General features: G+C 38.2%; 1 protein-coding gene across 4 annotated transcripts in view; it reads left to right on the top strand.

Annotated features, from left to right (window-relative positions):
* Positions 1-18,918, top strand: part of JMJD1C (jumonji domain containing 1C) — a 380,550-nt gene that overhangs the window by 18,838 nt on the left and 342,794 nt on the right. Inside the window, exon 2 of one of the 4 annotated variants that reach the window (XM_078345831.1) lies at positions 15,476-15,573. The exons of the other annotated variants lie outside the window; for them this stretch is intronic. The gene's annotated coding sequence lies outside the window, so the exon portion shown is untranslated. The remainder of the gene's footprint in view (positions 1-15,475; positions 15,574-18,918) is intronic. 4 annotated transcript variants of the gene reach the window in all.

Consider the following 18,918-nt stretch of genomic DNA (forward strand, 5'->3'; position numbering starts at 1 on the left):
CCTTGGGGTTGCTCTTCTTGCAGAATATCTTTGTGGTGTTCTCTGTATTTCCTGCATTTGAGTGTTGGCCTGTCTTGCTAGGTGGGGGAAGTTTTCCTGGATGATGTCCTGAAGAGTATTTTCCAGCTTGGATTCATTCTCTTCGTTTCCTTCTGGTACACCTATCAAACGTAGGTTAGGTCTTTTCACATAGTCCCACATTTCTTGGAGACTTTGTTCATTCCTTTTTGCGCTTTTTTCTCTAATCTTGGTTTCTCGTTTAATTTCATTGAGTTGGTCTTCGACTTCAGATATTCTTTCTTCTGCTTGGTCAATTCGGCTATTGAAACTTGTGCATGCTTCGCGAAGTTCTCGTATTGTGTTTTTCAGCTCCTTTAATTCATTCATATTCCTCTCTAAGTTATCCATTCTTGTTATCATTTCCTCATATCTTTTTTTAAGTTCCTTAGTTTCGTTGCATTGATTTAATACATGTTCTTTTAGCTAACAAAAGTTTCTCATTATCCACATTCTGAAGTCTAATTCCGTCATTTCGTCACAGTCATTCTCCATCCAGCTTTGTTCCCTTGCTGGTGAGGAGTTTTGGTCCATTCTAGGAGGCGAGGTGTTCTGGTTTCGGATGTTTTCCTCCTTTTTTCGCTGTTTTCTTCCCATCTTTGTGGGTTTATCCGCTTGTCGTCTGCGTAGTTGCTGACTTTTTGATTGGGTCTCTGAGTGGACACCCAGATTGTTGATGATGAAGTATTTCTGTTACTTGGTTTTCCTTTTACCAGCCTAGCCCCTTCGCTGTACGACTGCTGCGGTCCACTCCAGGCCCCGCTTTTCTGGGGTGCACCTCTAGCAGCTGTGGCACAGTGAGGGATGCTACCCGTTTCTTTTTCTGCTATCTTTGTCCCAGGATGATGCCTGCCAAATGTCAGTCTCTTTGCGGATTCAACGAGAGCTCCAATCCTGGGTTGTTCTCACAGCGCCATCTTGAGTCCTCCCCCCAGCACACTTCTAAATAATACATAGGTCAAAGAAGAAATATCAAGAAAATTTAAAAACATTTTGAAATCAAAATGAAAATACAGTTTATCAGAATCTGTGAGATTTAGTGAAACCAGTGCTTAGAGGGAAATTTATGGGATTGAATGCATATATTAGAAAAGATGAAATATCCAAAATCAGTAATCTAAAGTTCCACTTTAGGAAACAGAAAAAGAAGAGCACATCAAATCCAAAAGAAAAGAAATATAATAAAAGTTAGAGAAGGAATTAATGACATGAAAATCAGGGAACCCTTAGAGAAAACCAATAAAACAAAAAACTGATTGTATAATAAGATCAATGAAATAGATAATCCTTTAGCCAGACCAGCTAAAAAGAAAGGATAGAAATTACCAGTATCAGAAATGAAAAAGGGGCATCTTTACAGATCTCATGGATATTAAAAACATAATAAAGGCATATTATGACTGACCCTGTGCTTATAAATTTCATAACCTAGATAAAATGGACCAGTTATTTGAAAGGTGCAATCTGCAAAAAGTTACTGAAGAAGAAATAGACAATCTGAATAGGCCTGTATGTAACAAAGAAGCTGAATCTACAATTAATAATCTTCCTAAACAGAAAGTACCAGGTCCAGATGGGTTCACTGGAAACCCCAAGGAAAAAGTTATGCCAATTATTCACAATCTTTTCCAGAAGACAAATGTAGGGGAGATACATCTTAATTCATTCTATGAGACCAGCATTATCCTAATTCAGAAAACATGTAAACATATTGCAAGAAAAGCAAAGTATATATTAACATCTCTTACAAACATAGATGCAAAAATCCTCCAGAAAATTTTAGCAAATTTGATCCAAAAGTTTATGAAAAATTATATGTCACAACCAAGTGGATTTTATCCCTGGTATGCCAAGCTGGCTTAATATTGGATAATCAATTAATGTAATCTAGCACATTAACAGGCTAAAAAAGGAAAATCACAAGATTGTATCAATAGATGCAGAAAAAGCAGTTGATAAAAATCCAACACTGATTCGTTATTAAGACTTTCAGTAAATTAGGAATAGAGAGGAACTTTCTTACCTTGATAAAGAACATCTACAAAAACCCTACAGCTGATGTCATAGTTAATGTTGACAAACTGGAAGCTTTCCTGCTAAGATTAAGCACAAGGCAGGAATGTCCCCTCTCACCGTTGCTTTTCAGCATCATTGTGTTCTAGCTGATGCAACAAGACAGAAAATGGAAATGAAAGGTATATAGATTGAGAGGGAAGAAGTAAACTGTCTTTCTTCACAGGTGACATCATTATCTAGAAAATTCAAGAAAATTACTTCTGGAACTTATAAACCACTATCACTTTCTTATATTGCCAGCAGTGAACAAGTAGAATTTGAAATTAAAAACAATACCATTTACTTACATTAGCAACCCCCAGAATGAAATTTGTAGGTATAAATCTAAAAAAAAATATATACAAGATCTATGTAAAGAAACCTACAAAACCGATGGAAGAAAACAGAACAACTAAATACATGTAGAAATATTCTGTGTTCATGGAGAGGAAGGCACAACATCATCAGAATGTCAATTCTTCCCAACTTGATCTTTAGATTCAATGCAATCCCAGTCAAAATCCCACTAATTTACTTTGTGGCTATTAAGAAACTGACCCTAAAGTTTACATTGAGAGGCAGAAGATCCAGAACAGTCAACACAATATTAAAGGAAAAGAACAAAGTTGGTGAATTGACACTGACCAAGTTCAAGACTGTAATTATCAACGCAGTATGGCACTAGTGAAAGAAGAAACAAATAGATCAGTGGAACACAATAAAGCCCAGACATAGACCCATGTAAATATAGTCAAATGATCTTTGACAAAGGAATAAAGGCAGTACAATAGCAAAAAGATACAATATTTTCAAAAAATAATGTTGAAACAACCTGACATTCACATAAAAAAGAAATTAGTGTAGACACAGACCTTACACCAGGCTGGGTACAATCCATGATTGTGTCTTTGGTGTAGTATCGAGAAAGTCATTGATAAGACTTGATAAGCTGTACTTTTTTTTTTTTTTTAGGAAGGGAGGAAGGCAGGAAGGTTGGAAAGGAGGAAAGGAGGAAGGGAGGGAGGGAGGGAGAGAAGGGAAGGAAGGAAATCAGGCAATGAGAGAGACATTGCCGACCTGGATCTAGAGGTCTACAAGTTGATTTCTTTTTTCCTTTTTTTGAGAGAAGAAAAGAAAAAAAAAGAGTGAAGGAGAGGAAGAAAGAGGAAGAAGAAGAGGGAGAGAGAACGGAAATGTTGCTTTATTCTAAAAAAAAATGGGTATTAATAATGGCCAATCAATATTTCATTTAAACCTATGAGTAGGTGTGATGTGGTATTGACAGGAATGTATATTTTGTGTATTTAAAGTGGAGAGCTCTATCAATATTTATTAAGTTTACTTGTTCCGGATCTGAGTTCAAGTCCTGGATATCCTTATTAGTTTTCTGTCTCATTGAGTCTAAGTCTCTATGTATCTGGGTGTTAGGATCGTTAGCTCTTGTTGTTGCATTGATCCTTTTACCACTATATCTTTGTTGCTTTAAAATCTATTTTATCTGATACAAGAATTGCAACTCTTGCTTTTTATTTATTTGTTTATTTTTGCTCTCCATTTGGTTGGTAAATTTTTCTTCATCCCTTTGTTTTGAGTCTTTGTGTATCCTTGCATGTGAAGTGGGTCTGGATGTAGCATACCGTTGGGTTTTGGCTCTGTCATTTGATTGGGGGATTTAGTCGATTTAAATTTAGGATTACTGCCATTGGATGTTAACTGGCTGTTTTATCCATTCATTGATGTAAATTCTTCTTTATGTTGATGCTCTTTGCTTTTTCGTATATTTTTAGAAAGGCTAATACTGGTTGTTTCTTTCTATGTGTAATGCTTCTTTCAGAAGCTCTTGTAAAGCAGGCCTGGTGGTAATAAAATCTCTGAGTACTTGGTTGTTCATAAAAGATTTTATTTTTCCTTCAGTTGTGAAGCTTAGTTTGGCTGGATATGAAATTCTGGGCTGAAGGTTCTGTTCTTTAAGGATGTTGAATATTGGCCCCCACTCTCTTCTGGCTTGTAGAGTTTCTGTTGAGAGATCTGCTGCAAGTCTGAGAGGCTTGCCTTTGTGGGTAACCTGACCTTTCTCTCTGGCTGCCCTTAGTATTTTCTCCTTCGTTTCAACCCTGGTGAATCTAACGATTATGTGCCTTGGGGTTGCTCTTCTTGAGGAATATCTTTGTGGTGTTGTCTGTATTACCTGGGGTTGAATATTGACCTGCTTTGCTAGTTTAGGAAAATTTTTCTGTGTTATACCCTGAAGAATATTTTCCAGCTTGGATTCATTCTCTCCGTTGCATTCAGGTACACCTATGAAATGTAAATTTGGTCTTTTCACATAGTCCCACATTTCTTGGAGACTTTGCTCATTCCTTTTTTTACTTTTTTCTCTAATCTTGTCTTCTCGTTTTATTTCATTAAGTTGAACTTTGACCTCTGATATCCTTTCTTCTGCTTGAACAATTCGAGTGTTTAAACCTGTGCATACTTCTCGGAGTTCCTGTATTGTATTCTTCATTTCCATTAATTCACTTATATTCCTCTCTAAGTTGTCTATTCTCATTAGGATTTCGTCAAACCTTTTTTCAAAGTTCTTAGTTTCTTTACATTGGGCTACAACATGTTCTTTTAACTCACAGAAGTTTCTTATTATCCATCTTCTGAAGCCTGATTCTGTTAATAGGATGCACTCGGTCTCCATCAAGCCTTGTTCTTTTGTTAATGAGGAACTGTGATCCTCTGTAGAGGGAGAGGCATTCTGATTTTGAGTATTCTCAGCCTTTTTACGCTGGTTTCTTCCCATCATTGTAAATTTATCCAGCTGTCGTCTTTCTAATTACCAACTTTCAAATTAGGTCTCTGAGTGGATGTCCAAGTTGTTAATTCCCAGGGCAGAAATATGAGCAACCCACTGTGCTGGCCAAAACAGCGGCGTTAAGACTGATGGTGCTTTTCTGACTGGGAATCTCCAGTCTGGCTTCCTTGTTGAGTCCGTAATAAGGCGACTCTGCCTTCCCAGAGCTCCAAACCTCGGTCAGAAGGGGAACCAGTCCCGTTCACTCTGCACCAAGAGCTGCTGCACCGAGGTGCCAGCAAAACCGCTGCGCCAGCCACAAGACTCGCGCTGGCGACCCGTGTAGCTCCTCCACTGGGAATCTTCTGCTCTGTGAGCGACCAAAATTTGTCTCAAAGTGTGGCGTCCTCTCGTTCTCTGCGCTTTCACTGGGAGCTGCAATCCCGAGATGTTAGCGATCAGCCATCTTGGATCATTCTCATTGTACTTTCATTAATTTTTTTTTCTCTGCAGAAGACACTTTGAAGAAAATTAAAGGACAAGCCACAGGCTGGGAGGAAAATATTTGCAAAAAATATATTTGATTAATGACTACTACTTAAAATATACAAATAATCAACCTCAACAGTAAGAATATAAACAATCTGATTAAAAAATGAGCTAAAGACCTTAAGAGACACCTCACCAAAGATTTGTAGATGGCAAGTGAACATGTGAAAAGATGTATGTACCACATTATATGTTGTGAAGAAAACACAAATTAAAACAATATGAGATACCACCATATACCTATTAGGATGCCCAAAATCCAGAACCCTGATGACACAAAATGCTGGCCAGTACATGAAACAATAGGAACTCATCCATTGCTGGTGGAAATGAGAAGTGGCATAGCTACTTTTTTCTTTCTTTCTTTTTTTTAATTCAGTGTCTCGCTCCATCACCAGGCACCAGGCTGGAGTGCAGTGGTGCAATCTCGGTTCCCTGTGACCTCCACCTCCTGGGTTCAAGCAATTCTCCTGCCTCAGCCTCCCAAGTAGCTGGGACCACAGGTGCTCGCCACCACGCCCAGCTAATTTTTTTATTTTTAGTAGAGTCGGGGTTTCACCATGTTGGCCAGCATGGTCTCGGTCTCTTGACCTCGTGATCCACCTGCCTTGGCCTCCCAAAGTGCTTGGATTACAGCCATGAGCCACCACACCCTTCTTTATGGAGACGGAGTCTTGCTATGTTGCCCAGGTAGGAGTGGTGCAATCTCAGCTCACTACAACCTCCATTTTCTGGGTTCAAGTGATTCTCCTGCCTCAACCTCCTAAGTAGCTGGGATTACAGGTGCCCACCACCATGCCTGGCTAATTTTTTGTATTTTTAGTGGAGGCAGGGTTTCACCATGTTGGCTAGGCTGGTCTCGAACTCCTAACCTCAGGTAATGCACCCGCCTCAGCCTCCCAAAATGCTGGGATTACAGGTGTGAGCCATTGTACCTGGCTGGCACAGCCACTTTTAAAGATGATTTGGCGGTTTTTAACAAAACTTTTTAAACATTCTCTTAACCATTTAACCTAGCAATCATACTTCTCAGTATTTTCCAAAATGAAACATGTCCACACAAAAACCTGCACACAAATGTTTATAACAATTGTATTCATAATTGTCACAACTTAGAAGTAACCAAGATACCTTTTAGTAGGTAAATGGATAAATGAATTAAGGTATGTTTAGACAATGAAATATTAGCACTAGAAAAAAATGAGCTATCAGGCCATGAAGAGACATGGAGGAACCTTAAATTCATAGTAAATGAAACCAATGTGAAAAGTCTACACATTATGACTGTATGACATCTAAAAAAGGCAAAAACTATGGAGACTGTAAAAAGATTCGTCATTATTATGGGCTACAGGGGACAGAAGGATGAATAATCAAAACAGAATTTTTAGGGCAGCAAAGCTATTATGTATATTACTATCGTAGTGGATACATGTCATTATATGTATGTCAAAAATGGAAGAATGTACAACATGAAGAGTGAACCCTAATGTTAACTATGGACTTTGGTTGATAATACTGTGTCACTGTAGGTTCATTGATGGTAACAAATATACCAGTCTTGTGTGGGATGCTGATATTGGGGTAGGTTGTGTCTGTGTAGGGACAGGCGGTAAATGGGAACTGTACTTTTCACTCAGTTTGGCTTCGAACCTAAAACAGCCTTAAGAAATAAATTTTATTTAAAAATAAGTAAGTCTCAGAAGAAAAACATGTGTAAAAGATATCAATAGAAAATTTACAAAAGTAGCTAGGCTATTGCAGGTGGCCAGGAAAATGGCCTAGACATAATCCCAGCTAATCCAGAAAAGTACATGGTGCAAGATCGGAACTGGGGGCTTGTTCAAGAAGCAATTCAAGAATTCAAAAGGAATTCTGTTTGTCTTCAAAGAGAGTATTAAAGGGAACTGAATTCATAACCACATTAATATTTTTTTACAAGTTCCTTTTCTCTTTTCTTTTATTCTTGCCTCCCAGGAGCTTCTCACTAGTCAAACTCTAAAGCTTTCTCCCTAAATCCCAGCCAACAAGGTCTCTTCTCATCAACATTTTCTTCTTTATAATGTTGATCCACTTAGTCCCAGCAAATCTTTCCTCTTTAGGAAGGGCAGAATGAGTAGAGAAGGAAGACCGAGTACACTTGCATGCATGGTAGTAAATTTTGGCATGTCACACTAAGAAAGTGTTTTTAGTCTCACAGATTATTAAAGAAATCCAGATAAAAATTTTCTTACCTGCCAAATTAGCAACTATTAAATAGAAGGTACTGCTATATTGTTGAGAATGTGTGGGTACCAGTAAGTTCTTATTGGAGAGAAGAAAGACTTAAGTAAAATTTTGGCGGGGGGAGAAATTGTACACGTTTGCCTTTTCATGGATGCCATGCCTTTGATTCTGAATCCCACCTCCAAGACTTTATCTCAGGGCTGTTGTTTCAGATTATATGTGTGTTGAGAGCCGGTAGTACTGCAGGGGGAGGGGAGCTATCTATTATGTGTTTAAAAGCTCTATTTGCATCCTGTTTGTTTTGCATTCTCAAAAGTGTCTCTACACTATTTATCTTGAAATTGTTTGTACAACCTATACTCAATACATCATCTGTGATGCTTCTTGAACAAACATTCTCAGTTTCTACCCCAGAACAACTAAATCAGAATCTCTGGGCAGGATGCAGTAATTTTTTAAAAAGCACTGTAATGGCCGGGCGCGGTGGCTCAATCAAGCCTGTAATCCCAGCATTTTGGGAGGCCGAGGCGGGTGGATCACAAGGTCAAGAGATCGAGATCATTCTGGTCAACATGGTGAAACCCCGTCTCTACTAAAAATACAAAAAATTAGCTGGGCACGGTGGCGCGTGCGTGTAATCCCAGCTACTCAGGAGGCTGAGGCAGGAGAATTGCCTGAACCCAGGAGGCGGAGGTTGCAGTGAGCCGAGATCGCGCCATTGCACTCCAGCCTGGGTGAAAAGAGCGAAACTCCGTCTCAAACAAAAAAGCACTATAATTAGATTTATAATTAACTATATGGTTGAATAATCAGAGCCATTATTACAGAATCTCAAGTTGTGAACTTCTGCTCTGCTATGAAGCTAGCTTCCAGTCCCATTCAGTTCAAACCCTTGAAAATACTTATCCATCTCTAAAACCTTGCATTTTCAGTCATCTGACCATGAAATTCCTTTATGTTATTTAGCATCTTCCCTTCTTTTTATGCCTGGTTCTAAGAAGAACATGTATGCCTTGCTAAAAATCACTCCAGGAAGCTTTTTTAAATGGAGAGAAGTGGTATGATCATAGCTCCCCGCAAACTCCTAGGCTTAAGTGAACCTCCCTGTCTCAGCCTCCTGGGTAGCTGGGACTGCAGGCTTGTACCACCATGTTCAGCTAACAATTTGTTTTCATTTTTTATAGACAGGCTGGTGTTCAACTCCTGGCCTCAAGTGATCTGCCTGCCGAGGCCTCCCAAAGTGCTGGGTTTATAGGTGTGAGCCACCCCCTTGCCTGGTCCCCTTTTTTCTGTTCTTGACTTGTTGAGATCTGCATAGCAAGCTGAGTGGCCTTTTTAGTACACAAATGAGAGAACTACTTAAACTCCCTCTGATGGCTTTCCTTGCACTTAGATTAAATTTCATGTTTGCCCACAAAGCCTTGTGTGAGCTGGTGGTCCCTGCTTGCCTTTACAAATTCATCTTAATATCCCTATCCTTCTGGCTCCCTAAGTTTCAGTCTCATTGGCCTTTTTTTTTGTTTCTATAAATCTGTCATCCTACTTTTTGCCTTAGGATCGTTGATTCTGCTGTTCCCTGCTCCAGAATGAGCAGCTGTCTTACCTACATTGGCTTCTTAATGCTATTCAGATTCCATGGTGACGCTTTCATTTATTACCTAACCACCTAATCACTTCTGGGTCATGCTATTGCAGTTCTCTGCATTGTACTCATTACTGGTTGTTGTTCTTGTTTTCTGTTTCCTCCTTCACTTAGAATATAAGCTCTATTAGACAAGGAATGTTGTCTGCCCTGTTTTATTGGTGTAGTCTGTGTACCTATATAGTTCCTAAATCATATCCTTTAGGAATATGCGTGGCCAGAAAAGTACAGAAACAAGCAATGACTTTATTCATTAGATACGATATTACACTTTTTGTCTATAGGCCACCCATAGCATTTTATGGAATATACCTCAAACCAAATCAGCCATAACAGAATGATCAATTAAAGGATGTCAGTGGCAGAGTGTGGCTTGTAGCAACTCAAGTGGAATGAGCAAGGAAGCAGCATAGAGAAAACAGTGCCCATGAAACACAAGCTTTTGTGGACTCTGTTGGGTAGATACTTAACCCATCAAAATGATCCACATCCTAGAGGAGGCTAGGACAGAGACTTCATGATCATATCCCAGACAGTCACCATGAGATGTTTGGAGTTGAAGGAGCAGAACTATGAAAGTTGTCAAAATTAATTGACAAGTAGCCAGGATAATCTGAAAGTTAAGGGAAGAAACCGGATAAATGAGAGAAAAAAATGCTTAGGATTCACAGCAGAGAATAATGTTGAGTCAGTTTTAGCGTTTTCAGCATATGCCAGTGAGAGCCAATTTCAGTTTCTTAGGCTTCCCTGTAAGAATAAAAAGCTGCAGGTGGGTTGTGAATGTGGTATTCAGAGGGAGTAAGGGACACGAATATGGGTAGGGCAGGCACATTTCTGGTATAGAAGCCTTTAGCAGAAACTCACATGTTAGATCTGTCATAGATCATGCAGGTCATTTAGTCCATTGTCTCCCAAACTTTTCACAGAAAGGATCTCTTAAATTGTTTTTTTCCACTATGAATTCCACTTTATAAAAATATTTTTGCTCAAAACCTTTGATTATTAACTTGCCTCCATTGGCCGGGCACAGTGGCTCATGCCTATAATCCCAGCACTTTGGGAGGCCAAGGCTGGTGGATCATGAGGTCAGGAGTTCAAGACCAGCCTGACCAACATAGTGAAACCCCGTCTCTATTAAAAAAAAACAAGTTAAAAAAAAATTTGCCTCCCCGTTTTGAACAAAAGATTTTAATTAGGGCAGCATATAGTATCTATACTGAATTGACCTAAGTTGAATTAAAAGCCCCCGCAAACCCCCTAAAAAACCCTACAATTTTAGTTATGGAATTTTGCATTTAAATGATTGTTTCATTTAGATTTTGGAAGTATTAAAAATGGCCTGTGGCCTTTAGGTTGAGAGCTTTTGGAACATTAAAGGCCTAAGCATATTTCTCAGGCCCTTTGTCTTCAAATCTTCCTTTGTGTGTCACTTAAGAGCTAAGTTTTTTTGCATGGATCACTTAGCTCTAAGACTCAGTCTCCCCATCTGCAAAATGGGTATAATAATAGTTTCTACTTCCAAGAGTTATTTTGAAGATCATTTGAAGCACTTGGCATATTGGGTGATATGTAGTATGTGCTCAGTAATTGTTATTCATTATTTTGTTTTTATTGCTGTTATCTAGAGCTGTGCAGCTCATGTTTCTCAGAATAGTCTAGATTTTGGATTCAAAGTTTGCTCTTTTTATCCGTAAGAATTGATTCCAAGTTAGAGTGAAACCCTGTATCCAAAAAATAAAATAAAATAAAATAAAAATAATTGGCTGGGCATGGTGGCTCACGGCTGTAATCCCAGCACTTGGGGAGGCCGAGGCAGGTGGATTACAAGGTCGGGAGTTGGAGACCAGCCTGGCCAACATGGTGAAACCTTGTCTCTACTAAAAATAAAAAAGTTAGCTGGGTGTGGTGGCATGCACCTGAAGTTCTAGCTACTTGGGAGGCTGAGGCACGGGAGTTGTTTGAACCTGGGAGACAGGGGTTACAGTGAGCCAAGATTATACCACTTCACTTCAGCCTGGGTGACAGAGTGATACTCTGTCTCTAAAGAAAAAAAATTGATTCCCTTTCCTTTAATTCTAAGAAATATAGAGTTGAACAAAGAATATACTATATTGGCAGTTGTGGGTGAAAGAGCTGGCAGGTTTTTTTTTTTTTGAGACAGAGTCTTGCTCTGTCATCATTTTATTTTTATTTTTATTCCATTTTATTGCAACATGTTTCACAATTGGAATCAATATAGAAATGTACATAAATAAGTGTATTTCCTTGGTAGCCATTTGACATGTTATTTCAACACAGGAAGGAAAATATTTTCCTTAGAAATTATAATATAGTCTTATTTACCTACCGTTAGAAAAATGATAAAATTGACTGTATTTTAAGCACCAAAATGAAGTCTTTACCCTGTCCCTGTCTCCCTTCTTCTCTCCCTCCTTTTCTCTCTCAGGACCATTATCTGTTTTTACATAGGTGACGATTTTGCTGGAGAATTAATAAAGCAATCATGTGGCAGAAACAGTAGTATTATTCTTTTTTTTTTGAGACGGAGTTTCGCTCGTTACCCAGGCTGGAGTGCAGTGGCGCGATCTTGGCTCACCGCAACCTCCGCCTCCTGGGATCAGGCAATTCTTCTGCCTCAGCCTCCCGAGTAGCTGGGATTACAGGCACGTGCCATCATGCCCAGCTAATTTTTTGTATTTTTAGTAGAGATGGGATTTCGCCATGTTCCCCGAGATGGTCTTGATCTCTTGACCTGGTGATCCACCCGCCTCGGCCTCCCAAAGTACTGGGATTACAGGCTTGAGCCATTTAGTGAATTATTCTTTGTCTTCTTAAACAGTATTGTAGCTACTGTAAAATTTACATGATTGTGAAATTCCATGCCTTTCCAATTCATATAACTAAAATATAAACTCTGTTCATAGCATTCAATAAAATGGCACCAAAATGAGCTGAAAATATGGACATTCATGTGTCCTGAATCAGCTACAGTGTCTTGCAGGTTCAAGATCCACCGACCTGGGTTTAAGATGTGATCCTACCTCTTAAGGACTGGGAATCTTGGGCACTTTACTCAGTTTTTATGTCTTTGTGTCCTCATTCATAAAATGGGAATTATGAAGTCTATCTTATATGAATGTAATAGTTCATATGTGTGATAATTCTAAAGTGATATACAGAGGAGAAACATTTGAAAAGTGCATTATCATGACTGTTTTATGTTGTTTTTTAACCAAGCTACCTTCTATAGTTAAACATTTATTTATTTATCAATCAAGACCGAGTCTGGCTCTGTTGCCCAGGCTGGAGTGCAGTGGTGTGATCTCAGGTCACTACAACCTCTGCCTCCCGGGTTCAAGCAGTTTTCCTGCCTCAGCCTCTCGAGTAGCTGGGATTACAGGCATGTGCCATGACACTTGGCTACTTTTGTATTTTTAGTAGAGATAAGGTTTTGCCATGTTGGCCAGGCTGGTCTCGAACTCCTGACCTCAAGTGATCCACCCACTTTAGCCTCCCAAAGTGCTGGGATTAAAAATGTGAGCTCCCATACCCTGTCTCGATTCTTTGTTTTTTTTTTTTTTTTTTTTTTTTTTTTGTTTGTTTGAGACAGGGTCTCCCTCTGTCGCCCAGGCTGAAATAAGGTGGCATGGTCTTGGCTCATTGCAGCCTCCCCTTTCCAGGCTCAAGTGATCCTCCCAACTCAGCCTCCCAAGTGGCTGGGACTACAAGTGTGCACAACCACGCCTGGCTAATTTTTGTATTTTTTTGTAGAGATGGGGTTTCGCCATGTTACCAAACTGATCTCGAACTCCTGGGCTCAAGCAGCCCTCCCACTTTGGTTTCCCACAGTCCTGAAATTATAGGCATGAGCCACCATGCCTGGCCCTGCAGTTATACATGTATTTATTATGGACAGTTCTAAATAAACACATGAATTATATGCCAGGCCTCTCAGTGGGTCATTTACATTTACCCCTAGTAAGACCTTAAAATATGACTAATTCAAGTCTGATCTACTTAATATGAGTATGTTTAGTGTAGGTACAAAGTAGACTCCTAAGTGTTAGTAGAGTTTTTGGAGGCAATAGCATTATAATAGGTAAGAATGACTTGTAAATATCATGCAAACCATTTTAAAGTACGTAACTTTACCTAAAATGAGGATTTATTCAATAATGATTTTCTTCTGAAATATTTTAACATGTTTTCTTTGATATTGTGTATGTTTATAAGTTTGCTTTTTAAATACTTGCATAAAATAAAGTTCAGACATTTGAATATATAAATCCTTAATGAACAGGGCTTGAGGTAATGAGATTCAATTCTGAATTTGTATTTAATTGTTTGATTTTTCTTTTTTTTTCTTAGTATTTGGGTGTATAGCCTTTCAGACATGGCTGAAAGGATACTCTTCAGTATTTTCTGAACTATTATTTGTCCATTATGTCTTTGATATGGAGACTAGAATGTAAATTTTTTTCAGTTAACATGTAGGCCATGATCTACATCAGTGTATTGGTCTCTAATCAGTCTTGCCTATACATTTTACACATGTTGAGAAGTTTTGTTGTCTGCTTTTTAGTGCATTCACTAAAAACAGCTATTATCAAAAAAGAAAATATAACAAGTGTGAGGATGTGGAGAAATTGGAGCCCTTATCTACTTAACTGGGTTTGGGAATGCAAAATGGTGTAGCTGCTATGGAAAACAGTATGATGGTTCTTCAGAGAATTAAAAAGAGAACTACCATATGATCCAGCAATCCTGCTTCTGAGTATTTATCCAAAAGAATTGAAATCAGGATCTTGAAGAGATATTAGCACTCCTGTGTTTATCGCATCTCTAGTCAGATGTGGAAACAACCTAGATGTCCATTGATGAATAAAGGAAATGTGGTATATACATACAATGGAATATTATTCAGGCTTAGAAGAAGAAGGAATTCCTGCTGTGTTTGACAACACAGATGAACTTTGAGGATATCGTGTCAGTGAAATAAGCCAATTAGAAGGACAAATACTGTATGATTTTACTGATAAGAAGAATCTACAATAGTCAAAGTCATAGTAGCAGAGGGTAGAATGGTGGTTCCCAGGTGCTCAAGTGAGGTGGAATTTTGAAGAGTTGTTGTTCAGTGGACTTAAAGATTCAATTATGCAAGATAAACAAGTTATAGAGATCTATGTGACACTGTGCTGTAATTAACCATAACACTGTATTGTATACTTAAACATTTGTTAAAAAGGTAGATCATGTTTTAAGTGGGCTTAACACAATTTAAAAAAATAGCTTAAGAGTTTTAGAAAACTTGAGTGATATATCTCTTTTTAATCTGTTTTTATTCAGGTTTCATAATTTGGAACTACATTTTCCAGGTTTTTTGGTAGGGGGTGTAGGATCAGAGTCCCACACTTTTACCTCATTGACTCCTGAGGGCATTGCTATGTAGTAATGATATTTAAAGTGATGATATTGTTTAGTTAAGGAAAGACAAAATTAAATATAATTTACATTGTTTAGGAAGGTTAAAAATGTTACATGTTTTGGAAGTGGAAAATGTGAAAGTAGCTTTTTTTCACTAGTACCAAAAATAAAACAAGTTTTAATAGTAATCAGAGAAGGGATTTTTTTCAGATATGTAAAGCTTATCTGAAGCCCTTTGTTTCTTGGGCGATGAGAATATTAAAGGCAGAAGAATGGTCACTTTTATGACGGTACTGCATGTTGATAATTTATCTTCTTACATAGACTGCACGATTCACTCCCATCCTCAAACCTACTGCTCTTGGTCTTCATTCTCTGTTTTCATTAGATTAGTGACTTGCTATATTTTTAGTCATATTATATACTTATTGAGGAGAAACTGTCAGTATCTGACTCCTGATTTAATTGCTGTAATATATGCTCATGATATTTTTATTATAGACACTGTTTCACTCTTTGATAGGTATGTCCTTCGTCTGTCCATGATGAAGTGTAACTTTACCGCACCTTTATACAGACCAACTTATATGATTGGTTGCTTTGACGTTTAGCAAAGGTTTCTGCATTGTCTTTTCTTTGTTTCTGAAGGATTTGGTTTTCTTAGACCACATCATCTGAAGGTTATGTTTGGGGTCCGTTTTTTTTTTTTTTTGAGACAGAGTTTCGCTCTTGTTACCCAGGCTGGAGTGCAATGGCGCGATCTCGGCTCACCGCAACCTCCACCTCCTGGGTTCAAGCAATTCTCCTGCCTCAGCCTCCTGAGTAACTGGGATTACAGGTATGTGCCACCATGCCCAGCTAATTTTTTGTATTTTTAGTAGAGATGGGGTTTCCCCATGTTGGCCAGGATGGTCTCAATCTCTTGACCTCGTGATCCACCTGCCTTGGCCTCCCAAAGTGCTGGGATTACAGGCTTGAGTCACCGCGCCCGGCCTGGGATCCATTTTCAAATAAAATTTATCTGAGCTTTTATCCTGATGTTTTTTCTGAAGTTAGCTACTTGCCTACAGTTTTCCAGGTACTTAGGGCTTTTTAGGCAGGTGTTTACTCCCAGTTTGCAAAAAAGCTTGAACAAGTTTAGAGCAGAAGATGGACTTGTTACTTCCTTTATAATTTTCTTAACTTTCTAAAACCATTCATTCATAGACTTTTAAAGTAATAGCTTTATTGAGGCATAATTCATATACCATGTAATTCACCCAATTAAAGTACAAAGTTCTATGGTTTTTAGCATGTTCACAAAGCTCTGCAGCCATTACCACAGTCAATTTGAAATTCTTCATCACCCCTGAAAGAAACTCCATGTCTTTTGGCAGTCATTGCCCATTTCCTTCAACTCATCCAGCTGAGGCAAACACTAATATCTTTTCTGTCTCTATATATTTGTCCTGGACATTTCATGTAAATGGAATCATATAATATGCGGGCTTTTTGTGACTGGCTTCTTTCACATTGCAAGAAGTTGTAGCATTTATTGGTACTTCATTTTATTACTGAATAATATTCCATTGTATACATATACATATACAATGTAAATTACATCATCAGTTGATGGATATTTGGGTTGTTGCCATTTTTTAGCTGTGAATAATGCTGCTGTGAACATATACTTACAAATTTTAGTGGACATATGTTATCATTTCTTTTGGGAGATTTTTTTTTCCAGTAAACTAAGATTAATTAAGTTCTAAAGGAAAAGAAGTTGGGTGCTACTTTTGGAAAAAATCTTCTGTGAATATTGTAACATTTCTCTCATTCCCTTTTTATCCTTAGGTATTTTTGCCAGGTTATGCTGTACTAACATGTTGAGATAACATGTGCAATAACAAAGTTTTGTTTCTTTTATATGTTACATGTTATAATTGGCTGGGGCTCTGCCTTACCTCTATTTTCATTCCAGTATTCAGACTAAAGAAACAACCCTTATTTGGGACATGTTTTTATAATAAGCAAAGGAGAAAGCAACAGAACTAGTGGAAACATGCATTTTAAGCCTCTGCTCAGAACTGGCATGTCACTTTTCTGGTCACATTTCACTGTTCTAGGCACGTCATATGGCCAAACCTAAGACTTGAGCAGGAAAATATAAACTGACTATAGGTAGGTACTGAAATTACATGGTATTAGGTGGGGTCATACAGTCTTCATTTGTAGAGGGAGACACAAATGATTTGGGATAGAAATTGAGGCTATCACAGCTCAGAACAAATAATGAAACTTATGGAGGAAAGTTGAAGAAGACTCAAGTGGCGTAGAATGAGGTTAGTGGAGTTCCATGTCTTTGAATTCAAGGGACTGTCCCACAGTATGCAAGTATTTAGAAGTTAGCCAGAGACCTTTGGAAGAAGAGAGTGGGGAAAAGGCAGAGATCATATTATGTGTGATACTGCGGGAGGTGACTTGGAAGAGGAGAGCTACCCCTAGGTCGTTTTTATATTTTCCCAATTATTTTATTTTATTTTTCTCTTTTTAAAAATAGTCTGCTTGAGTTGAGATTGAAGTATGCTGGTCTCAAATTTTTTAAATTTCTAAAGCTGCTTCTCTCTTCTCCCCTTCTCTGTCCTCTCTTCTCTTTCTCTTATTTTCTTGTACTTTTTTGGTTGAAAAAAATGTTATTTATCCTGCAGTTTTCCTCAGTCTTGATTTTGCTGATTACGTACTTGTTGTGTCATTTAACATGTTCCTCTTCTCCTATGTTTCTTACAAATCAATAGTTGGTTTTAGAGGCTTGATCGGATTCAGGTTTGAGTTATTTTCTTTTAGCACAATTGCCTCATAAGTGATATTGTGTATATCCATCAGAAGGACATGTATCTGTTAGTAGCAACTGATGGTCATTGCTTAGATCCATGGGTTGAAAATGTTGATGTCCTTTTTTAAAATTATAATTTCTTCTTTGTTTAATTGCTAAAATATTTTAAAATAGAGAACTTTTCCTCTGTTCACTCTTTGTTACCCTGAGGTATACTTTAAATAGTAAAGGAAGGATACATGCTTTATTCTTTCTCTTTATCAATTAAAAAAAATTTTTTGTTTTGAGACAAGAGTTCACTCTGGTTGCCCCGGCTGGAGTGCAGTGGCGCAATCCCAGCTCACTGCAACCTTCACCTCCTTGGTTCAAGCGATGGTACTGCCTCACTATCCCAAGTAGCTGGTATTACAGGCACCCGCCACCACGCCCTGCTAATTTTTGTATTTTTAGTAGAGACAGAGTTTCACCATGTTGGCCAGGCTGGTCTCAAACTCCTGACCTCAGGCGATCTGCCCACCTCGGCCTCCCAAAGTGCTGTGATTACAGGCATGAGCCATTGTGCATGGCCTATCAACTTTCAGACTAATGAACTATTTCCTTAGAGTCCTCTAAAGGTGATCAATGAATTATTTTTAGGTTTTGTTTTTTATGAATTCATGGATTTACAAAATATTTGACATTTCAGTTCATTAGTCTCCTTATTGATACACTGGCCAGTGAAAGTCTCCAGGTTGGCTCCTGTATCCTCTTGGCATTACTTTAGTACTCTTTGCTAGCTTCCTTGTTTTTTTGATATAATCCCAGGATTATCTCATAAATGGAGTGAGAAATGGTGTATAGAGACCACATTCTATGTGCTTGAGGCACTCATTGCTGCTTGGCTTTTCAGTGAAGAAAGAAGTTTAAAAAAATGCACTAACACTTTGCTTAGCACTTGCAGGAATAGATATAAAACATAGTCTCTGTCTTTGTTAATAAAGGTACCGTGTTATAAATACTTAATTGTTTGACTTTTGGTTTGGAAGCTTATAGGAAGATCCTCCTCACATACAGAGGGAAGAGGGGCATCGATGAGGCCAAGATACCTGACCTCAGGTATTCTTAAGATACCTGACCTCGGTTTTGAGGAAAAAATGAAGATACTTTTGAGAGGAGCCTATTCAGATCATACTGTGTTAGGCCTTTGTCTCTGTACTATTGACTTGACCAGTGTGAGCCTCAGTTTCCTCATCTATAAATTTATATTTGTCAGCATACATTTTGCTTCTCTTTAGGTTTTCTCTGTCAGTAATAACACAGTAACGGTGCTGCAAAGAATATTACTCTGTGTGTAGTCTTGTGCATTTGTCCATGTGCTTTTTGATAGGGCAA

This window comes from Callithrix jacchus, chromosome 12, assembly GCF_049354715.1.
Source record: "Callithrix jacchus isolate 240 chromosome 12, calJac240_pri, whole genome shotgun sequence".
Classification (NCBI taxonomy): domain Eukaryota; kingdom Metazoa; phylum Chordata; class Mammalia; order Primates; family Cebidae; genus Callithrix; species Callithrix jacchus.